Source organism: Belonocnema kinseyi, chromosome 3 (genome assembly GCF_010883055.1).
Source record: "Belonocnema kinseyi isolate 2016_QV_RU_SX_M_011 chromosome 3, B_treatae_v1, whole genome shotgun sequence".
Taxonomy (NCBI): Eukaryota; Metazoa; Arthropoda; class Insecta; order Hymenoptera; family Cynipidae; genus Belonocnema; species Belonocnema kinseyi.
The window spans coordinates 85,460,569-85,475,725 of record NC_046659.1 but is presented as its reverse complement, the minus strand read 5'-3'; the positions used below and the strand labels follow the sequence as shown (position 1 = coordinate 85,475,725).

The 15,157-nt window shown below is 25.4% G+C and overlaps 1 long non-coding RNA gene across 1 annotated transcript; it reads left to right on the top strand.

Annotated features, from left to right (window-relative positions):
* The first annotated feature begins 305 nt into the window (after positions 1-305).
* LOC117169096 lies at positions 306-14,074 on the top strand. Its single transcript, XR_004466606.1, has 2 exons — positions 306-406; positions 12,739-14,074. It is a non-coding gene; the product is annotated as an uncharacterized LOC117169096 (long non-coding RNA).
* The last annotated feature ends 1,083 nt before the right edge of the window (positions 14,075-15,157 follow it).

Sequence of the window (15,157 nt, the reverse complement as noted above, 5' to 3'; positions counted from 1 at the left end):
ATTTTGTTTCAGGATTTGAGTAAACACCCTGTAATTTAAAAAATATATTTAATAAAAACATTGTTCATTTTCACATCACATATTTTATTCTCTGTTTTCATTAATATATAAATTTATTACTTCTAAAATTTATGACACTATTTTTTCAAATTTGTGACACTATATATACTATTTTTGATATCTGAAGTGAGTCCGAGGCCTGATTTTAGAAAACTAGAAAATGATTTGCAATTTATTCTGGACGACGTTTGGTGATTTTGTTTCGAGTTGTGTTTTCTCTGGGCTAATTTGAAATATATTCTTATCAGGTGTATAGAAGATACCTGCAGGTCGCGTGGGAACGCGCTCTTGTGGTTCGAAATCTTCTTGGTCTCTGACTGAGCCATGGACCGTGAAGTACTTTAATGTGAGTATACTGCCCAGCCTGGTGTGTACGCTTTGCTCTTTGAATGGACCTTGAAAGGGGTCGTACGCCCAGAAAGGCGTGTCACTGAAGATAGTTTGAATATTGTACTGATGATGGTTGAATTCGCGGAAGGAGGAATCCATTGTTTCCAAGCCCGTAATTAATTTCATTTTATTCCAGTATGCCACAGTTTCGGTAATTATTACAGACTACTGACTTCGCTGTCCCCAGACTTTTATACTTGGAAAAATTATTTATTTTCTGCATTCAAAGGATTTTTATTAGACCGGGAAACCGAGAAATAATCGACGATTAGTTAGAAACTGAACTTTTTCTATTGATTGGCGAAACAAAAGTATCACTCATTCATACACAAATTAGTTGTTGCACTAAATTGGTCTAAAAATTTGATTGATGTACAAAAAAATAAATTCGTTTTTTTTTAATAATATTTAGAGGATCTGCACCAGCGTGGCCCTTATTTTTCACTTTTTGAATTTCTTTGTTTTCATCCCTCAGTTTTGTTCATGTACCAAAAAAATTCAAATTTGAGCGAAAAAGACCATGAATTTTCCCATTGAATTAACATTTGTTTCTATTTTAATTTTTAGAGAGAAAAATCTGTCCAACTTTGATTTAAACTGCTTTTTAAACAGTTAGTTAATTTAATTTTTTCAATTATGATATTATTCAGTTTTTAATGCGTAACTCGAAAATCTTTCACACTGAAAATTTTCCATTTCAGATTTCAATTTTTAATCGTAGATTTTAATTTATAGAATTTTAAGATGTAGTTTCGAAGACTTGAACAATTAAAAATTATAAGCTTTTAAACTCGAATATTCTGGATAAAAAAACATTTTTAGTTGATCAACGGCGAATATAAATTAATGAATGATTTTTGTTATTTAGCTGTACTTTAAAGATAAAAAGTGAATAATAATCGATTTTACAATACGATTCGGAATCAATTCACAATTTTTAAATTTCCAGATTTTGACGATCAAAATTAACGGTTTCAATTTAAAAGTTTTCTTAGTTTAACAAATGTAAACACCCGATTGAAAAATGATAAATTATTTTGAATTTAAAAATAAGTTTAAAATAATATATTCATAATTAAAGGTTTTTATTTAATTTCAAATATCATTTCAGTCTAAAATATTCCATTTGAATATTTTTAATTAATAAAAGGAACAATTACTTATTTAGAAATATCTTAATGTTCATTTCTAATTAGTAATTATAAATCAAAAATAAAATTTTTGTATTTTGATGTATAAATAACAATTGAATACTTATTACTTGTAGAAAAAAATTGAGTGACATCTCAAAATTAATATGAAACGATTTCAAATAATTTAAACGAACTGTCTACGTGAACCCAAAAATATAGATTTATGCAGATTTCGAACAGAAAATTTAGAAGTTTTTTAAGACTTGTTAATCTCTTCAGAAAAATAAAAAACGTTTCGTTAAGATTCTTATAGAAAATTTGAAAATGGGTTTTTATTTAAAAAAATTAATTTTGAGGGAATATAAAAAAAAAGATTTACAACATTATGAAAAATTAATGTGGAGGATTTTAAGGCTTAGAAGTTTTGAAACAATTTTAAAAATAATTTAACTTTCAATTTAAAAGTCTTAAGTTTATTAAAAAATTTAATATACAATTTATAAAAATAAAAAAATGTATTTGGTAGTTTAACTGTATTTCATTGAAAAGTGTTCGGTTGAAAAGTGTTAGTATGTTTAATTTTATACGTGTAAATTATTGAGCATTTAAATACCAAATTTGGTAATTGAAAAACTTTTCAACTTTGATTTTAAAAGTTAAAAATTAAAAATTTTTTTAAAAATCTACATGTATTCTTAGAAAACAAATATTAACTTGGGAATATTGGAAATATTAAGAATGTAAACTATATACTTGAACAAACACGTATTATTGAATTAATTGTAAAATTATGTAGACAAATTATTTTATTGTTATCATTGATTAAAGTACTCATAACGGCTAGAAAGGACGCTCATTTCGTGACTTAAAATTGTTTAAACAATTTATAATCAGTTGAAAAAATGATGGGGTAATTTTACGTTACCGATTAATGATTATTTATGTCATATAAGAGTCCTATGTTAAATCAATGGAAAACTTCATGGTCTTTGCGTTACCCCTGAATATTAAGAGATTTCACTCAAATTTTGAGGATATTTTTTGTTTACGAAGAAAATTCCACGATAAGAAATTCCCATAAGATAAAAAGACGCTTCTGTAAATTTTATTACGAATTGTCGATATCAGGTGAATCGAGTTGAAACCTAACATCTTTTCACAATTATCCATAAAATACGAATAAAAAATGCCGTTTTGAATGTCACCCTCATAAGTCTGTCTGTTCTTGTAGGGTTCTAAAAACCCCCATAAGTGAAAAATAGGATTTTTCGAGTTTTTTGCGTTAATTGTGATTTTATTGCAATGTTTTTAGTACATATTGTTTCTACTATATGAAATACTTCCTTATATGGATAACTACATATTTAAATAAATTGTTTATAATATTTTTATCCTAATATAGAATTAGAAAGTTCCAGTTATCAGAATGTTTAAACGTTTTAGTTAGAGCGAGGTAATAATCAATTGAATTTAACAAAAATAATTGTTGAAAAAAGCATTTTTATTTGTAATAATATTATTTTAGAATAATATTAGAAAGTTTCAATTTTTCAACTTTTTGCCCACTTTAAAATTATAAAGATGTAATTAATGCAAGATCACGAAAACAATTGTTTAAACAGTTTATTCTTATTTGTAATAATATTCTCTTAGAAGAAACTTGTGGTTTTTTCTCAAATTTCCTACTTTCTGTCCACTTTTCACTTAGAATCAGTTAATAATTAAGGAAATTTAACAACAATAATTGTTTAAACAAATTAATATAGATTATAATTATCTTCTTCTATAGTAATGGTAGATAGTTGCTTTTTTCTGAAATTGTCTATGTTTGTTCACTTTTCAACTAAAGTGAAGTAATAATTAATTCAAGTTTACAAACATTGTTTAAACGATAGATTTTTATTTTTAATAAGGTAAGTTTTTAAATTTTTTAATTTTTCATTTGCTTTTTACTCATGACAGATAATATGTAAAGACAAGAGAAAATCACTTTGTAAACAATCTCTTTTTTGTGGATATATTTTCTGAAATAGAAACTAGATATTTGAAATATTCTTTAAATTTTTTATATGGATCAAATTGAAAGTAGCTTTTCCTTGAAGTAGTTACTGAGCGTCTTTTTGTTTTAAATAAAATTCTCTAAACATTGGCAAAATAATAGAAATACTACACTCCGAAAAAAAAATTAAAAACTACTATAAAATAAAATGGTTGATCTTCATGTTCATTTATTAGTTATTATCTCACTTAGTAAAAACTGGAAAAACAGTTGAAAAATTCAGAGAAAAAACCGTAACTGTCTTACTATAGGAGAAGATAGTCATACATAATCATTTGTTTAAGCAATGATGCTTTTTTAAATTGCCTTAATTTTTAACTAACTATACGAAAATTATACAAGAAGTAGAAAATGCCAGACAAAATGCAACTTTCTAACATTCTAAGAGAATATTGTTGTAAATAATAATAAATGGCTTCAATAAATGATAACTGTAAAATTTAATTGATTATTGCTTTGATATAACTGAAAAGTTGAGGCTAATTTGAAAGCAAATAATTTGTTCAAACAATTTATCTAAACGTTTAATTATCAATATGAAATAAGACTTTGTAATAGAAACAACTTTTATTTAAAAAATCGCCAAAACGTGCAAATCTCAATTTTTCACTTGTGGGATTTTTTAGAACCCTAAAAAACAGACTTATGGGGATAATATTTGATAAGTATTTTGATTCGTATTTTATGGATAATTATGAAGAGAAATATTTAATTTCAACTTGATTCACTTGATATTGATGATTCTAAAAAAATTTTACAAAAACGTCTTTTTTTCAGGGGTAATATGGATTGAACTTAATGGAATTTGCAGAACCTTTAAATAGCATTTTTTTTGTAGATCCGAACAACTTTAGGGGCGATATGGATCAAAATTCGAAGAAAACATTCTTTGGGATAAAACTGTTGTATACAGAATATATCCTACAAAGAAATAGTCATTTTATTCTGAAAATACTTTTATAATTTTGTACACAAATATTCTACAAAAAATATATTCTACACAAATAATTCACCATCGGGAATATAAAAGCTGACTGCACACTTTTTCTCCTATAATAGGTTAATAAGGTTTTCATGAAAATAGAGGAAAAAATCCTCTCAAATAAAATTAATATGCAGGTACCAAATTGAATTCAATGTAAAACGCTTAAAATTTCAAGTCGAAATATATTCCGTTTTCAACAAATTCGTTCATTTTTTAACCAAAAAGGAATATTTTTATAGCAAAAGAGATAAACTTTTAATCAAAGAGTTTAGTTTTTAAGCTACAATGTCGATTTTTTTAGAAAAAATTGACATAAACCTGAAAAATGAATTTTTATCAGAAAAGGTAATTTTCAACCCAAAAAGACGAATTTTCAATAAAACAGTTGGATTTTTAAATATATAATATTAGATTTTCAACCAAAAAAATGAACTTTCAACCAAAAATAGCTAGATTTTTCAACAAAGATATGAATTTTCAACCAAATAGTAGAATTTTAAACTAAAAAAGAGAATTATTCAACCGAAAATGGAATAGTTAAATTTTCAGTTAATTAAAAAAAAATTTCAAATGGTTAAATTTTCAACCAAAGAGATGAATTTTAACTAAATTGATGAATTTAAAAAAAAGTAAACATAGGAGTTCAAGTTTCAATAAAGTACTTAGTTGAATTAAAAAGAAAATGAATTCCTAATGATAAATGTTGAAATTGACATTTCAAACAAAACAAAGTTTATTTTTAAATAAAAAATAGTTGAATTCAAACAAAAAAGATGAATCTTAAACAAGAAATGTAATTTTTCATATTTCGACCAAGAAAGAGTTTAGTTTTAGTGAGAATAAAATTTTAATTTCCAATCCAAAACAGTTTAGCAAAAAAATGTTAACCAAATTTTGTAATTTTCAACCCAAAAAGGTGAATTCTTTACAAAACAGTTGATTTTTTAAGGAAAAAAAGAATATTCTGGAAAACCGTTGAATTGTTAACCTGGAAACATTAATTTTTAACTAAAAAGATCATTTTCAACCAAAGGATGAATTTTCAACAACATTTAAAAGTTTCTACCTAATGAAATGATTTTTTTCGTTAATTAATACAAATTTCAACAAAAAAAGATAAATTATCAATGAAAAATGTAATAGTCGATTTTCCAGTTAAGAAACGTAATTTAGAAAAAGAGTTTCACCAAATAGTTGAATTTTCAACAACAAAAAGTAGGCTTTCTAACAAAATAGTTACAGTTTTAATAAAATACTTAAATTTTCAACAACAGCAAAAGTTTAATTTTAAAGGAACAGCAGTAAAACTAAACAAAAAAGATGAGTTCTCAATAAAAAAAAGCAATAGTTGATATTTTGACAACAATAAAATTTTAATTTCCAAGCAAAAAAGCGGAATCCTCTACAAAACAGTTGAATTTTTAAGTAAAAACAGACGAAGTGTCCCGAAAACAGTAGAATTTTCAACCGTAGAATAATAATTTCCAACAAAAAAGTTCATTTCATCTGAAATCTACTGTTATATTCCCTATCGCGAATGAATTGTGTGAAATATATTTTGTTTCACACCTAATATTTTTGTGAAGAATATAGTGTTGAATATCTTTACCCAGAATACTTTCATAGAGCATGAAGACTATTTAAATAAAACGAATAATTGTTTTCTTTGCATGTAGCATCTAATTTGCGTACCTAAAAAATTTGATTGACGGGGTTTAATATTTTGTGTAGGAAAAATATTGTTTGTGTACAATGTTTTGTGAATATTTTCGAAACAAAATAATTACTATTTAATTATCTGTAGAAGTTAAATAAAAATTTCGGGTTGATATCATTTTAGTAGCGCCCGTTCCTACATAAATATATTGTACACAGAATATAATCCACACAGGATTAAATAGTATTATATTTCTCCTACACAAAAATTTTTCTGCACAGAATATATCCTACATAGAAATAAATAGGAATTATTTTTTTCTGAAAATATTCTCAAAACATACTACATGATATGATACTCACTAATAAAATATCTAGCATCTATAAATTTACTATAATTTCAATTTAACTAACCAAAGCTTTTTTGCTTCAAAAGCTTAAATACTTTTAAAATTTCTTAATTTTTCGAGATATAAAATTTCACAATTCTCAAGATTCCAGTTCGAATTTTAAAATATCTGGACTGTTTCAGGACCAAAATTTTCAACATTGCAAAGTTTCACATTGAAAGCCTTGATAATAGTCAGTTTAGAATTAAAAATTTGAGATTGAAATATTCTAAACAGTTCGATTTCATTTTGAAACGTACAAAAGTGTCTGGTTTTTTAAATTCTTCTAAATCGTAAAATATCACATTGAAAGACTTGATAATGAAAAGAAAAGACGTGTACAATTTTGAGTTTAAATGATTTGTAATGAAAGAATTTTGAATTAAATGCCTTCAGAATAAATAAAAAAAAACTGCGTATTGATAATATAATTATTTTCTATTTTTAAATGTTCAAAAATATTGAACATTGCAAACTCAAATTAAAATTTAAAAAAAGACTATTTCGAATTCATATTTAGCAATCTGGATTTGTATTCTTTTATTTTTTTATTTTCATTGTAATAGCTTGAAATTCTCCGATATTTTGGTTGAAGATTAAAAAAATATAGAGGAGAGTACTCGAATATGAGATATTCTCGTAATATGAGAAAGCGGGGTATCAGCTAAACTAAGAGACCCACTCTGTTGGTTCTATCACTAACTTGTAGCCCTTGAAGAAAGAGTAATTTCGTGGTATAGTCCATTTTTCATTGGGCTTCTAAATATTATAGGCGAACTTTTTGTGAAATCGATGGTGGTCGTGTTCTTGGAAGGGAATTCTTTAAACCCTATTTATTATTCATTAAATATGTATTTATTAGTAAAGTTTGTCTGGAGTGATGGGGATTGAATAACTAAGTAGGAAAATATCGATAGTGTTGAAGTTTTTCATTGTACAGGTCAGGCATAGTAAGTGTATAGTTGCATGGTGTGATTCTCATAATATGAGATACCTGTGGTTTTTGTAACTCTGTGTCTGCGTGGGGGAAATTGGTTACAAAAGTGTTTGTGACTACTGCAAAAACTAAATATCTAAATAGCAGTAAATTTATACTTCGGAAACACAGAATGAAGTTTTTCATTAAAAATAATACTTTATTTTGCATTTTATTAGCTATTTCCTGGGGTATCTCATATTATGAGAATAGTTTGACGAGTTTGGAAAAAGCACTTTTTTACATTTTTTGTATTTTCACCATAAAAAAAATTTTTAATTAAATTTTTTATTTGAGCTTCTTCTTATGACAAACTAAATTCCTTTTAAAATGACCTATATTACTTTTAAAATCACTAAATAGAATTCCGACAATCACGCCAAACAGAGTTGGTATCTCATATTTAGGTACTCTCCTCTATAATTAAAAAATTCTATCATTTCAAGAATTTGAATGGTTACAAGTTTAGAATTTTGAATTTTCGTCTTGAATTCTGAATTTTTTATCTTTCATAAGTTTTAATTTTACAATAAAAATTGAAATTGTTGAAATTTGAAAAGTATATTTAACAATGTACAAAATGTTTAATGTTCAGATGAGTTAAATTTGGTTAAAATAATTGAAATTTTTAAAGGTTTGAGTATAAAAAAATGTTAATATCACAAATTCCTGGTTGACTAAAATTGATTGGAGTTTGAAATGAAGTTCGGATTCCTTTAGTCTTAAAAGTTCCTTAGCAAAAATTTGTTCATTGTGAATGTTTCCCATTTAAAATTAGTTTTTATTTTTAACTTTTTTACGAATAATTCAATTTTAATGGTTTATAATTGAAAAATTTATATTTTTAACTGCGAATTTATTTTTTTATCTTATAAAAATGTGATCAGTTTTAATGTTTTCATGTAATAACCACTTTAAAATTGTGTGTCAATTTTTGACTCTCAACAATTCAAATTTATTTAAAAAGGATACAGGTTCAATTTCATTTTATTCCGTTCGAAATAGTATAAAATAGTCGAAAAGTCTTTAGTATAAAATTATTTGATTTGGAACGTTTTAAATGAAAAATAGTTTAATTATTTTTTATTGAAAAAGGTTTCAATTCGAAATGATTAATTATGAATTATTGTTTTAACATTTTTTTATATATTGTGTAGAACATATTTAATGTAAGAAAAATATTGGCAATCTTTTTCAATTTTTCAATGTTTTCGTGTATTATATGTTGAGAATCTTTTCAGAATAAAATAAAATTACTCTTTAATTCTGTGTAGTATATATTATGTGTAGAAAATATTCTCTGTATAGAAAAAATATAATAATATGTAATTCTGTATTGGATATATTCTATGTAGAAAATAGTTTGTGTAGGATAAATATAATCAATGGCAGCAATACTACAAATTCAGTATACTAAATTTACCTGGGAAAAACCTACCGAAAAGATTTATTAACGAAATTTAAATATTCCGAAAGTAAAAGTTAATGAAACTATAAAAATTCAGCAATCTTAAGTTGCCGAAATTTTTAAACCAGAATTTTCAAAATGCCGAAATCTCATATTCCCAAACAAAAAATGGTCTTAGGAATATTTTTTGTCTGTTAGAATAATATTTTATTTTAATATTATGCATACTGCATACACTTTTATTTGATTATAAAATATTACATTAACAGATACTAAAATTAAATATAATTTATGTTCAGGAATTTGAGATTTCGATAATTTGGAAATTACTAATTTCCAGGTCCCGTTATTCTTCCCAAAAAAATCCGGCTATTCTTACCGAAGCTAAAACACTCTCTAAAATTCCGCATCATATTTTGATCAAAAGAATTTGATTTTTGAACGTTTAAAACCATTTTTACGCAATTGATTTTTTTTAATATTCGAGATACAGAGAAAATAATAGGCCTAAATAAAAGTTTCAAACAAAATTTTGCCCTTTTCGGATCCTGAAATATGAGCTTTTCTACTCAATTCCGTAAAAATTCGTTCACAAAGGATGCGCAAAAAATAGAAAATTAAAAAAAAAAATGACTGATAAAGTTAATGAAAGTCAGATAAAAAAAAATGGTTTCGTCGAAACATAATATTTCAAAGAATGACAAAATATGTACTTTTCTTAATTCGTACCTTGAGTTGTCAAATATATGTCGTTTTATATTTTTCTTAATTGTTTATGATCATTTCAGTAAATTTTAGAAACACGTAAATATTATGAAGTTTAAAACAACAAATTTTGATCTATTTTTTACTTATCCTTTGTAAAAGGATTTTTGCCAATCTCGTGCAATAATGGCTCATGTTTCAGGATTCATTAAAAATAGAAGAAAAATTTGCTTGAAACAATTTTTTTGGAAACTTTAGGTACAAATGAAAAAATTTGCATTTTCCGTAATTTTTTTAAATATTATGTTTAGACGGAACAATATCTTTCTTTCTTTTTTTTCGCCTAAGATTATTTACTTCAACAAACTTTACCTAACCAAAAATTGAAAAAAAAATTTCCCTCGCATACAAAATTTATAATTTGAAAATTTTAAATCGACTTGCCCAGCGGTGATAAATTGTTTAGTTTTTTGGACCACCCTATTATACTCACTGTATAAGTTTCTCTAATTTTTTTGCCATCTGGTAATAAAACATTTTTTAATTAATTCGACAATAATATTCACTTATAATATATTTATATTTACTTATAATATTCACTTTTAAATTGATTAATGTAAGATTATTGGCTATACTTCAAGATGTGAAAAGTTAATTAAACTGTCTTTATTTTGTCAAAATAAGCAATTTGGAAGCTCAGAAAAGATTTATTATTAGAAGAACAATATTGTTGTGATGAGTTTTTTAAGAAAACCTTAATAAAAACATGTACTTATCGCCTGTAAAATAATTGATACTCCCATAATTTTTTTATTTGAAAATAATTTTAAATATTTTAAAGTTAGGTACTTATGTTATTAATATTACATTACAATAAATCTCAATTTATTTGTATGAGGGCTATAAAATTAGATCTAATTATTATTTCGACATTAAAAATATTTTTATTTACTTAAATTACATGTTTTCAGTCTATTTTAAAAAATTTTAATTAAGGGTAATATTTAAATAAATGTTTAATTGAATAATTGCAAGATTTTGATTTTCACTCATGTATATCATACAAATTTATATTCTACACCGTGCAATTGTTAGTTCAATCGAATTAGTTTTTCGATATATCGAATTTTTAATCGATTTGTGAAACCCAATTTTTTATTATTTTTTCTTGAAAAATCGTCTATTAGTTTTGCAATATGATAACATAATTTTATTGAAAGTTTTAAGAAATTGAAAAATGGTGATTTTTCACTATTTAGCTTACAAAAATATCATAGGAATTGGTTAGGACAGCTTATGATTTTTGACAATATTTTATTCGAAGGAAAAAAAACCTTTTGCCAACTCATCAATTCTCGAATGTACTTTCTAATTTCTTTTTTATTTTATAATTAGAATTTTAGAAATGTTTTTTTTTTTGTTTTTCTGAAACAATTATTTCTTGACACTAAAATGACACCCTTCATTTTGAAATGTTTCTAGTTCCGTTAATGTTTCCTTTCGGAATATTCCCAAGCCTCGTGAACCTTAACAGTTTTTTCTCATAAGAAAAAAAATAAGTTTTTGAAAACTTTATTTAGAATCGTCAATATTAGATAAACTATGTAGAATTTAACAATTAGCCATTGAATACAAATCAAAACTTATTTTTTCAATATCACCCCCATAAGTATTTTATAGGGTCCCAAAATCAACTAAATACAAAAAATACTACTTTCTACTGATAATTAGGCGTTTACATATATTGTTTAAACAATTTATAATTGTTTTTAATCATTTTCCCACAAATAATTATTTTAATCATTTATTATTCTTTGTAACTAGATCTTTTCCAATTTTAATGCCAGATAGTTGCGTTTTTTCTGATAATTTCATCTTATTGTACATTTTTTGTACAGTGAGCTACTATTTAATACAAGTTTAAAAACATTTTTCAAACAATTTATGATTGTTTATCTTCTGTTGAATAATTACTCCAAAGTTGCGCTTTTTTCTGACATTTTTAACTTTGATTTGGCTTTTTAGTTATGAACAAGTAATAAATAATTGGACTCAGCCAATAAATAAAGATTAGAGGCAATCATTTTTTAAACAATCTCTTTTTTTTTTAAATATATTTTTCTGAAAAAAAACAGATATTTACAATATTAAGATTTTCTATGTAGGCTATATTAAATGTAAATTTTCCTTAAAGTACTTACCGAGAGCCTTTTTCTTTAAATTAATATTAATATTTGTTATCACTGACGAGTAAAAAAAGTTGAATATTTCAGAAAAACCCGGAACTTCAAAAAGAATATTATTGCAAGTAATAATTTGGTCAAATTATTATCTTTGTTAACTTGAATTAATTGTTACATTACTGTAACTGAAAAGTGGAAAATTTTAGAAAAAAAATGCAACTTTCTAACTCTGTTCTAAGAGAACATTGCTATAAACAATAATAAATTATCTAGCTCATTTATTTATTAAGCAATTTTTAATTTCTATTCTATGGCTAAATGTCAAAAGAAATGTTGTGTTTTAACTTGATACACATAAAGTCGAGGATTTTAAATCAAATTTACAAAGTCGTATTTTTTTCTTATGGGAAACACTTTTTCAACTTCATGGGGCTTGCAGAACCTCTGAATAACACTTTTTTTTTCGACAGTCGGGATTTTTCTTTTTCAGCATAATTATATCATCCCAAAAGTTCCCAACAAATAAGCGTTCTTTATTTTATATATTATTTTACATTTATCATTCTTTTTCACATTTCTATATGCAAGTTAATCTTTAAAAATTGAAAATAAATCATAGAAAAATAATTATAAAATTGGAAAGTTCCAAAATTTAGAATAAGAATACGAAGAAGAAAAGTGAACAGCATCCTGAGGATTTCGATAGAGCTGGTTTAACACATTATATTTTTTGCTTATTATTTATTTATAAATTAAATAAAAAAATACTATGAAATAGAAGAAATTTATTTCAGATGGGGAACCAATGCAGTGATTGCTTCACGTGTACAGCAGCAGAGTGAAGGCTCTTGTATCGACCTGCATTTTACAATGACAGCAATGGAATATTATTGTTAAGAAGATGATAAGGTGTCGATTCATTAGATTATGACTATTAAAACGCTCTTTCCAAATGTCGAAATTTTCACATTTGCAAATTCAAAAAAATATCAAAAACAAGCCAAAATATATATTTTTAGTATTTAAAATCTGAAACTTACATTTTTAACTCTATTGCAAGGTACAAAAATAAATATGTCGTGTAGAGTAAAAATAAAATGTGGTACCTAAAAAATTGTAATTCAAGACCCATCAAAAAGTTGCTACATTTATAAAGTTGAATCAGGGAGGCCGTTGGACCGGGAAACATTGGATGTCTATTAATTTTCCGAAACATTATTTGCCAATGGCGAACCTTTTTCGAAGAAATCGACTTTGGTAAACAAAATGTGTGGATTGAAATTTTGTTGGCTTTTTTCTTGATTTTTTAATAGCTAAAAATTGAACGAAGTGGGAAACTAAGTTTTTAAGGGTTAAGAATTTATTTGTTTAATTTTCAGCTGTTGAAAAATCAAGGTAAAAACTATTTTTATATTAAATACATTGTGATTATCAAATAATGTTCAGGAAAATTGATATTTCTCCAATTGTCTCTCAGATGGGGAATGAATTTCGATGAAGAAAATAACAATTAAACATTTATTAATTTTTGAAGTTTTGAATTGTTTAATTTTTAATTAGAGAATTGAAAATGATAGTGTGGATTTAGATTTCTAAATCAGAAATCTTTCAACTGTTCGATTTAGAAAAGTTTAAAATTTTGAAGTTTGACTGCTTTTAATTAAAAATTTTTCAATTGAAAAGTTTTCAAATCTTTCTTTTTATACGTGTAATTTATGGAGCGATTGAATGAACAATCTTTTTTAAGCTTTAATTTTAAAAGTTCATAACATAGTTCAAAAGAGTTCTATTTTTATTGTTTCAATTTGAAGTTCAGTTATGATTAATTCAAATAAAAACAATTTCAGTTAAAAGAGTTCGATTTTTGAATTTCATTCGCCGGGAAAAAATGATCTTAATGGGTAAATGACCGGAGATTTTTTCCTCGATTAAGACGGCCACCCTGAGTTAAATAATATTAAATTAATCAGAATGTGAATGATTGATATTTTTATTGACAGAGGGAAGCGAAGAATTTGCAGTTACCTGAATTTCTACCTGAATTATCAGCGACTGATAAGAATAAATGGAAAATTATAGTTCGAAGAATGTTGTGTAGAAAACTTGTAAAAAGTACAATTTAAACCTTAAGAGGGCCAATTTCGCTTTATTTACAAAGTGTTACATTAACAAGTAATATGGTAAATTGTTCTTAATTAAATTTTACACTTGAATGTATCATATAAAATTTAATTTTTGTCCACGAATTGTACGATATATCAAATGACAAAATAAATGTGTTTTGCCTATAATTCTTATTCTTTATTTACAGAACCTAAAGTGAAATTAGTTAATTTAATAGAATCGATTGCATCTTTTTCGTGTGTTATCATGAGTCGGTAAGGATTCTACTGATGTAGGTATGTACCTTCGAAGCTCAGTATACGGTCGATATCGCAGATACTTTATGTATCTCCAATTTTTTTTTAAATTAGCACCAAAAGAAAAAATGAGGCTTAGAATGAAATTTTCTATGTCTAGATTAGAATTGGTTGAACAATAGTTGCATCGTGCAATTGAGTTGCTTAGAAACAATAATCTTATTTATTTATCACACACCAATAATATACAAAAATGAAACGTATTAATATCAGAATATAATATACTACTAACTTGAAATATATTTAAAAAGATAGTATCTTACAAGATTAGAATGATGCTTCAACTTGAACAAAATCGTTTACAACATTCTTCACAGTTGGCACAGAAATTCCTGTAGAAAATAGTTTTCTACGCTCGCTAGCGATTATAAATAATTATTAATTTACGGAATCTTAGATCTAGAAGAGTCCTCTATGTAGTCGTGACGGAAAATAATTCAAGTTTTGCCTAACTAGCTGTATCGGCTCCATGTTAGATCGATATGTAAAATTTCATTCCGTTTAGGTCGGAGAAGAGAATAATTTCTAATCTATACTCTCGAATCAAACAAGGAGACTTGGCAATGAGGTAATCTCGAATTATACTTCGCTGTGAATCGCTCCTATTAAAAACATGGAATGTAGCATTTCTTTACTTAGATGCCTTAATAATGTATGATTATATCACAAGAAAGATTCAAATGCTCTGTACATATTCTTGGAACATCAAATGCTCTCAAAGTTACAAAGTTAGATATGTCTCAGGTTCACCTGATATTGTACTTGATGCGATTTCAATGTCATCCGCACTTCA